The sequence below is a fragment of the Galeopterus variegatus genome, unplaced genomic scaffold (genome assembly GCF_000696425.1).
Source record: "Galeopterus variegatus unplaced genomic scaffold, G_variegatus-3.0.2 Scaffold2491, whole genome shotgun sequence".
NCBI classification, from domain to species: domain Eukaryota; kingdom Metazoa; phylum Chordata; class Mammalia; order Dermoptera; family Cynocephalidae; genus Galeopterus; species Galeopterus variegatus.
Window position 1 is genome coordinate 249,581 of NW_007728602.1, and position 7,988 is coordinate 257,568.

A 7,988-nucleotide genomic window follows, 5' to 3' on the forward strand; every position below is an offset into this window, starting at 1 on the left:
TGGATGACTCTCACAGACATGTTGATCAAATGAATCTGAACGCAAAAGGGGAAGTACTCTGTGGTTCCACTGATTTGAATTACAAAGGTGGCAAGGCTCCCTTCTGCTGTTAGAATAGTGGTTTGCTCTAGGGAGAACAGGTAGGGAATGGAAAGGAACTGGAGATGTATTTCAGCTGCATGCTGGTTGCCCAGGTATGTTCAGTTTGTGTAGAGTCATCAGGACAAATATTTGCACAAGACAGAGAGAAAGAAATAGAGATTGAGACTGATTTTTTGAAGACAGAATTGGTTTAAGCAATCGTGGATCTGGTCAGTAAGTGCTAAATCCATAGGGCAGACCATCAGAAAGAGCAGATTGGAAACAATATAGAAAATCAATGAAAACAAAAGTTGGTTCTTTGAAAAGATCACCACAATTGATATTTAGCAAAACTGACTAAGAAAAAAGAAAAAGGAGACTCAAATTACTAAAATTACAAATGAATGTGGGGACACTACTATCAGTTGTAAGGAAAGAAAAATGGTTATTAGAGAATACTATGAAGAATTGTATGCCAGCAAATTGGATAACATAGATGGAATGGACAAACTCCTCAAAAAAACAAAATTAACCAAAACTGAATCATGACTTTCTCTCTCTTTTTCTCTCTCTCTATATGAATAGACCTATAACTAGTAAGGATGTTGAAGCAGTCAGCAAAAAAACTTCCAACAAAGAAAACCCAGGACCAGATGGCTTCACTCATGAATTCTATCAAATATTTAAAGAAGAAGTAACCAATTCTTCTCACTCTCTTTCACAAAATTAAAGAGGAGGAAATACTTCCTAACTCATTTTATGAGGGCAGTATTACCCTAACACTGAAGCCAGACAAAGACAATACAGAAAAAGAAAACCACAGACCAATATCCTTTATAAATACTGATGCAAAATTCTTCCACATAATAGTAGCAAAACAACTTCAACAACATATTAAAAGGATTTTACACCATTACCAAGTAGGGTTTATCCCTGGAATGAGAGGATGATTCAGCATAAAAAAAAAATCAATGTAATATATACCACATTAATAGAATGAAGGGGAAAAACATCATCTCAATTGATACAGAAAAAGCATTTGATAAAATTCAGCATTCTTTTATGATTAAACAACAACAACAAAGAACTAGGAATGGAAGAAAACTTCCTCAACATAGCATCGTATTTATAGTTCTAGCCAGAGCAAGTAGGCAAGAAAAAGAAAAAGCATCCAAATTGAAAAGAAAAGTAAAATTAACTCTGTTCACAGATGACATGATCTTAAACATAGAAAACCTTAAAGTTCCACATGAACAAAAACAAAAAACTGTTCCAGCTAATAAAGGAATTCAGCAAAATTGAAGGTTACAAAATTAACATATGAAACTCCATTATGTTTCTATACACTAACAATGATAATCTAAAAAGAAAATTAATAAAACATATTCATTTACAATAGCACCAACAAGAATGAAATACTTAGGCATAATTTTATCAAGGAGAAAGACTTGTACATTGAAAACTATAAAACATTGCTGAAAGAAATTAAAGAAGACAACAATAAATGGAAAGACATTGGTATTCATAGATTAGAAGACTTAATATAGTTAATACTCTCCAAAACTGTTTACAGAGTCAGTGCAATTCTTATCACAATCCCAATGACTTTTTTTCCAGGAATAGAAAAATCTATCTGAAAATTCATATGGAATCTCAAGGAACACTGAATAGCCTAAAGAAACCTCAAAAAGAACAAAGTTGGATTTTTCACACTTCCTGATCTCAAAATTTAATATAAAGCTACAGTAATCAAAGCATTATAGGTACCAGTATAAGGACAGACATAGATCAGTGGAATAGAGATTCCAGAAGTAAACTCTTGCATATATTCATATGGTCAGTTGATTTTTGACAAGGGTGCCAGAACAATTAAATGGAGAAAGGACAGTCTTTTCAACAAATGGGGAAAACTGTATATCCACATTTGAGAGAATGAAGTTGGATGTTTCCTTATACCACATACAAAAATTAACTTGAAATGGATCAAAGAACTAAACATAAGTCTAAAGCCATAAAACTCTTAGAGCAAAACATTGGGGAAAATTTTCTTAACATTGTACTTGGCAATGATTTCTTGAATATCACACCAAAAGCACAGGCAAAATGAATAAATAAATAAACTGTACTTCATCAAATTAAAAATTTGTGTATTGATGAACACCGTGTTCAAGAAATCATTGCTAAATCCAAAATGGTCACAGGACTTGAATAGACATTTCTCAAGAGAAGATACATAAATGGCCAATAAACACATGAAAAGATGCTCAACATCACTGTTAGGAAAATGGAAATCAAAACCACAATGAGATACTATTTCAGGCCTATTAGGATGGCTATTAGAAGAAACCAAACAAAAAAACCCAAAACAAACAAAAAAACCCAGGCACCAAATAAAATAAAATAAAAGATAAAGAAGAAAGAAAACCAAAATAAAAATTCTCAGGGAAGATGTAGAAAATTAACATCCTTGTATATTGCTGTTGACACAGTATGGGCAGTGTCAAAGTACAGTGGGAATATGGAAAGTTTTTAAGCAGGAAAGAAGTTTGTGCTGGGCTTTAGATTTCTCTGTTATGTGAGTGATGAACCAACTTGGGACAGAGTAGAGGCTTGGAGATGTGTGGAGACTCTGTAGAGACACCAGCAAATATCGATGATGTGAATTTGAACCAGGATACTTCACACTGGGCATGGGGAGGCAGTAGGGAGAAGAGCGATTAAGGAGCAGGGTCTGCTGAAAGATTGCATAGGGTGGGCAAAGATGATAGTCAGGGTGAAACTTTCTGAAGCATGTCTATGACAAACTATGTCTTAAAACATTGAGAAATGTAGGAGAAAAAGTGAGTTGTGTATTGCACCCCTCCTGTTAATCGTCTCTTCCTAATTTTAGGGCAAGACAAAAAGTATTTTTTTCTTTACCAGAATTCCTTCTGTGTTTGTCTCCATTGTCAAGATTCAATAAGCAAAATACAGAAATTGTAGCTGTTGCTGACACCTCTGGGTTCTGGGAGAATTGTCAGCTGGGCCACCTCTATTCATGTTAAATGGCCCTGGTACCTCATAAAGGCTCATTAATGAGACAAGAGAACCAGTATTAATCTTTAAGAAAACCAATGGAATGATACTTCAGCCGTACTGTACCCAATTAGTCTTATATGTCCTCCTTTTGGAATATGGGATATAAGGGGGAAATGGGAAATTTGTGAAAATATATAGATTAACTTCAGAGGGAACTGTAGTTCTACAGGAATAACTTAGGCCAAGTAGCTTTCCTAAAACCATCCATACAATGAGAAAGTGGCAGAGGCAAGAATTGTATCCAGGCAGTTTGGCTCTAATGATCCCTGGCAGATCCATCTCACCAGTTCACAAGGACGGGGAGATGCCCCATCTCTGTGCTCCCATGAAAATGCCTCACAATGTGTGTGTCTCCTGTTCCACTTTTCAGTTTTGGCATAATTTACTGCTTGTGTTTCTCTTTTCTCTCCTTGAGGGCGAGGACTGTGTAGTCTTGTCCATTCCTCTGGTACCCCAGGTGCCAACACAGGGTCTGGCACATGATGTATTATCCAGTAATTTATCTTAATAAATGTAGAATAACCATGTAATTTTTAAAGATCATTGTTGCTGCTAATCTGGTCTTAACCTGACAGTTGAAAAACAGTCTTTCTTCCAATTGCTACCTACGACATCTCAACTGTCAATGATCCTGCTGCTACCAGCTCACATTATTTCAAGGTGAGAAGCAACTCTCTGTCCCTGGCACCCACAGAAGAAAGAATACTGAAGTAGAAGAAAGAGTAAGTGAGCACAGACTACCTCCAGTCTGCTCTGGGAGTCCAAACACCATCTCTAATCACAGAAAGTGTGTGGTGTTTACCTGCAAAGTGAAATCAAAAAGAGAAATCTGGAGGTAGTTTGCTTCAAGCTGTGCAGGGGAAGTATACAGAGCAAAGACAGTGAAAAGGGAGAGAACAAAGAAAAAATGCATTGGAGTTTTCATCCTCCTCTTCCATCTTTTTTTTTTTTTTTTTTGGTGTCTGGCAGATATAAGGATCCAAATCCTTGACTTTGGTGCTATAACACCACTCTCTAACCAACTAAGCTAACCAAACCTTCATCCTCCTCTTCTAAACCAAATAAGTGACTTTGAAGAGCCACATTTCAAGGTGGATTTATTCGTGACACAGAGTCCAGTCTTGTATAAGGGCACTTCAAAAAGTTCATGGGAAGATTTGTATTGTCTTTTTAATTCTGTTTTTCTATGAACTTTTTGAAGTATCCTCATATCTCACTCTGAAACTTGACGTTTTTGGGTCTGTTCTCTGCAAAAAGTACTAACGGTCTTGAGAGCTCCGTCCTGCAGGTCCTTGTTCCTGAAGGGCCATTTTCTGGCACCAAAGAGGTAAAGATCAGAGCAAGTTGCACAGAGAGAATTAGGATACTGTAGTGGATTTTGTTTTGTTTTGTTTTTAATCAAATCCTCCTCTTCTTACTCCTCCATCTACTTGAGATTTTCTTGCAAAGAAATTGGGTTCACTGGCAAATACTTTGCTATAAATACTGGAGTTTTTTTGTTTGTTTGTTTTTGTTTTTTAATAAATACTATTGGCTTTAGTGCAATAAAAGTGTGAGGGCAAGAAACATACCACCACTGTGACAATTTCCTGGACGAAAAGACAACTTCAAGGTTATGGAACCTAGGGTAGATAGAAATAGTTGAAATTTATTCTACAGAAGGGATGTGGAAACAAAGACAAGTTTCACTGGTGTTGTGGTTATCATATTTGCCCAATACAGGAAGGATCCGTGGTTTGAAACCCCGCATGGAAAGAAAACAAATAAACAAACAAAAAATAAACCAAAAACTGAACTGGCCCTTCCTATCCTCTCTGCTGTCCTGGACTTGAAATCAGGTCACCCTTACCCTACAGAAGCCGAGTTTTCCCCTCCCCCAGTGCGTTGCCAGCTCCTCCCCTTCTGCTTGTTTGCCAGGTTCCAAGGGGACCCCAAGTGGTGTCAGCAGGAGGATGTACCTTCCTTGTCTGCGCATCCCTGATGGATTTGGTTCTCTTCAGAATGCAGACAGCAGCACGGGAGGGTTTTCTGCAAGGAGGTCCTCAAGTATTTCTAGAGGGAAAAGAACTCCGGTTCTGACTAGACTGCCAATGACTACCCAGGTCAGTTAATGTCATTAGCCAGTCACTGTCAGAAAAACGTTCTACATTATTATACTAACTTTTTTTGGTGTGTGTGGCTGGCCAGTATGGGGATCCGAACCATTGATAACCTTCTTAAGTATGAGAAAAGGATAGAGGTAGTGGAGGAAATTGGAATACTACAAGGCCCCAGGCCTCAGCGGAGATCACCGGGCAGAGGCTGCTCACCTGGCCACGGATGCACAGCCTTTCCCTCAGTCCTCTCACGGCCCATGTTCCCAAGGTTTCCAAGGACTGGCTTCAAAGCTGGACTTGATCTGCGTCTCTTCTATTCGGGACATTTTCAAAGGAGAGATGTTTGGCTTCGACTTTGCGGAAAGCTGGGAGCACGTGCGGAAACACAACAGGACCCACCTCTCAGGCACACGGGCCCTGGTCTTCCCATGCTCTGTAATTGGGTCTCAGTCCGCTGCAGCCTCTCAAGTTCCAAGGGCGCAGGAAACTCTGCGATGGGAGTACAGAAGGCGTAGAGTGTGCGTGCGTGCGTGTGTGCTTGTGCGTCAGTCATCCCTCTGGGCCTTTCAATGAACCGGATGGGTAAGGGTTCCTATGGAACATTTTCCCCAGAAACAACATTCAGTTCAGTTCAAGCCAAGAACGTCCGACGGGGGACGGGGGGAGGGAAGTACCTCTGACATATTTTTTATTTGACATCTAGTATTTTATAATTAAATTATTTAGATAGGATGTTTTTTTATATTATAATTATTGGCATTTACATATTAAATTCTTGCATCATTTAAAAATATATCCATTCCTTCTCCTCCCACCTTATTTCCCTCCCTCTTTCCTACTCCCCCTCCCTCCAACTGCTCCACGACAACGGAGCAATGTAACAAAAAATAAATAAATTTTAAGCATATCCAACAGACTATAAGTAGGAGAGCAAATTGATACAATCATTACTTACAGAAAAATATACACGATCACGTTCTTCTTTTATACCTTGAAACGTTGTCATTGTTTTTTCTTTCTTGAACGTGAATTTCCCACAAATTTATTTTCTAATGTAATATTCTAGTATGCTTATAAGTTTTTAAAAATAATTTTTATCCTATCCTTCCTTGATGCTAACAAACATAAGTGTGCACATTACTATTAATTTATTTTTGTTCTGCGGAAGATAATGCTCAACTTTTTATGAGAACTCCTCTAGATTATCATTGAGATTATTAGTTGTATACAAATATAAATTTGAGAACTAATCAATATTTTAAAAGGTGTAAAATAATGGAAAGTATATCCAAATAATATAAATAGGTTTAAAAATTAGCTCGTAGATTCACAAATTCATAAATCTTAATATGAATTAAGTTTCAACATTAATTCTATGCCTATTTTTATTTTCATAAATAACTACTGAGAAATGTATTCTATCACTCTAAGAAAGTACAGACCATCGAATGTCCCTCAATTTAAATCAAGTAACTGAGTCTTTATGTTTTAAATAGCAAGTGTGAAAAAGAGAAATTCACCATAACCTGAGAAATCCGAAGAAATGCTGGAAAAATCTAGTTGTAGTCTATTAGAGAATGAAGTAGGAGCAAGTGGTCACCAAAGTTTCCGTAGTGTAGTGGTTATCACATTCGCCTAACACGCGAAAGGTCCCCGGTTCGAAACCGGGCGGAAACAGGTTTTTCCCGTTCTCTATTTTCCCCCTTAACTCTTGGTTTTACCTCTGACGGTTTCCATGTGAACCGGACAGAATCTTGGTATTTTGTCAATCACGAGCTCCCTGTCACTGCATTTCCTCTGTCATCCCGCCACACACTAAAGCCAATGTCGCTCCACCGTCTCCAGCAAGTCACTCGCCTCTCCTTCTGTCCCTCGGAGCCTGCGGACTCTAAGCGGCCCGGGTGGTGTCAATCTCTGGAGGCGCCCGTGGCCCAGGACCCCGCCTGCACGGCGCAGGTGAGACTGGCTTCCATGGAATCCCAGAGCTGGACGTGCGGGTTTTCTGCAAAGGGAGTCTTCTTAGGGACTTCTAAGAAGGAACAAAGTTCCACTTTGAGCCACGTGCGGCACTGGACAGTCTATTACATGCTCTTTCCTGCTGAAGCACGAAGAGGAAACATAGCTTTTGCAAGCCCGCTCTTAAACCTATACCAGGAATTCTGTACTTGAACAAGGGTATGGAAATGTGTTTGCATTTGGACCAACCAAAAGAACGCTAACATTGCCTCTTCTGTCCCTTATGTGAAAACGGACATTTGTTCTGACCCCAGTAATTTGGCAGCCCCAAACTCTTTCAGTAAATTCGGAGGAGCCCGCCTGCCCTATCAACAGAAACAAAAGTGACCGACTTCACAGGTGCCGTCGTGCGACTGGGCCTTCAGCTAAGGAGGACCGCGCCTGGAAACCAAGTGGCGAGGGCTCCTCAGGGGTCGGTTATAGGAAACGAGAAATTTCGGCCAATTTATTCCTGGTGGTCAAATTTTTTAGAAATCATTAATGAGGATGGTGGACAGATTGTGTGGGTGAGGTGGGGGGTGGGGGAAGGAGGATGAATATGACAAGTTTCCTGCTCTCAAAGACAGAGATGACTGGATTACCGGACTCGCGAGATCTCCCTTTACCTTCCAGTTCCTACAGTCCCTGCCCTGCCTTGGTTATCAGCGGGGCTTGATCTTAGACCCTTCAACTTCAGTGCGACACTGTCAGTGGGAAATGCGGGGCTTGTCTGTCTTT

At 39.4% G+C, this 7,988-nt stretch overlaps 1 non-coding gene across 1 annotated transcript; it reads left to right on the forward strand.

Annotated features, from left to right (window-relative positions):
* The first annotated feature begins 6,859 nt into the window (after nt 1-6,859).
* On the forward strand, nt 6,860-6,932 carry TRNAV-AAC. Its single transcript has one exon. It is a non-coding gene; the product is annotated as a tRNA-Val (tRNA).
* Nucleotides 6,933-7,988: the final 1,056 nt, after the last annotated feature.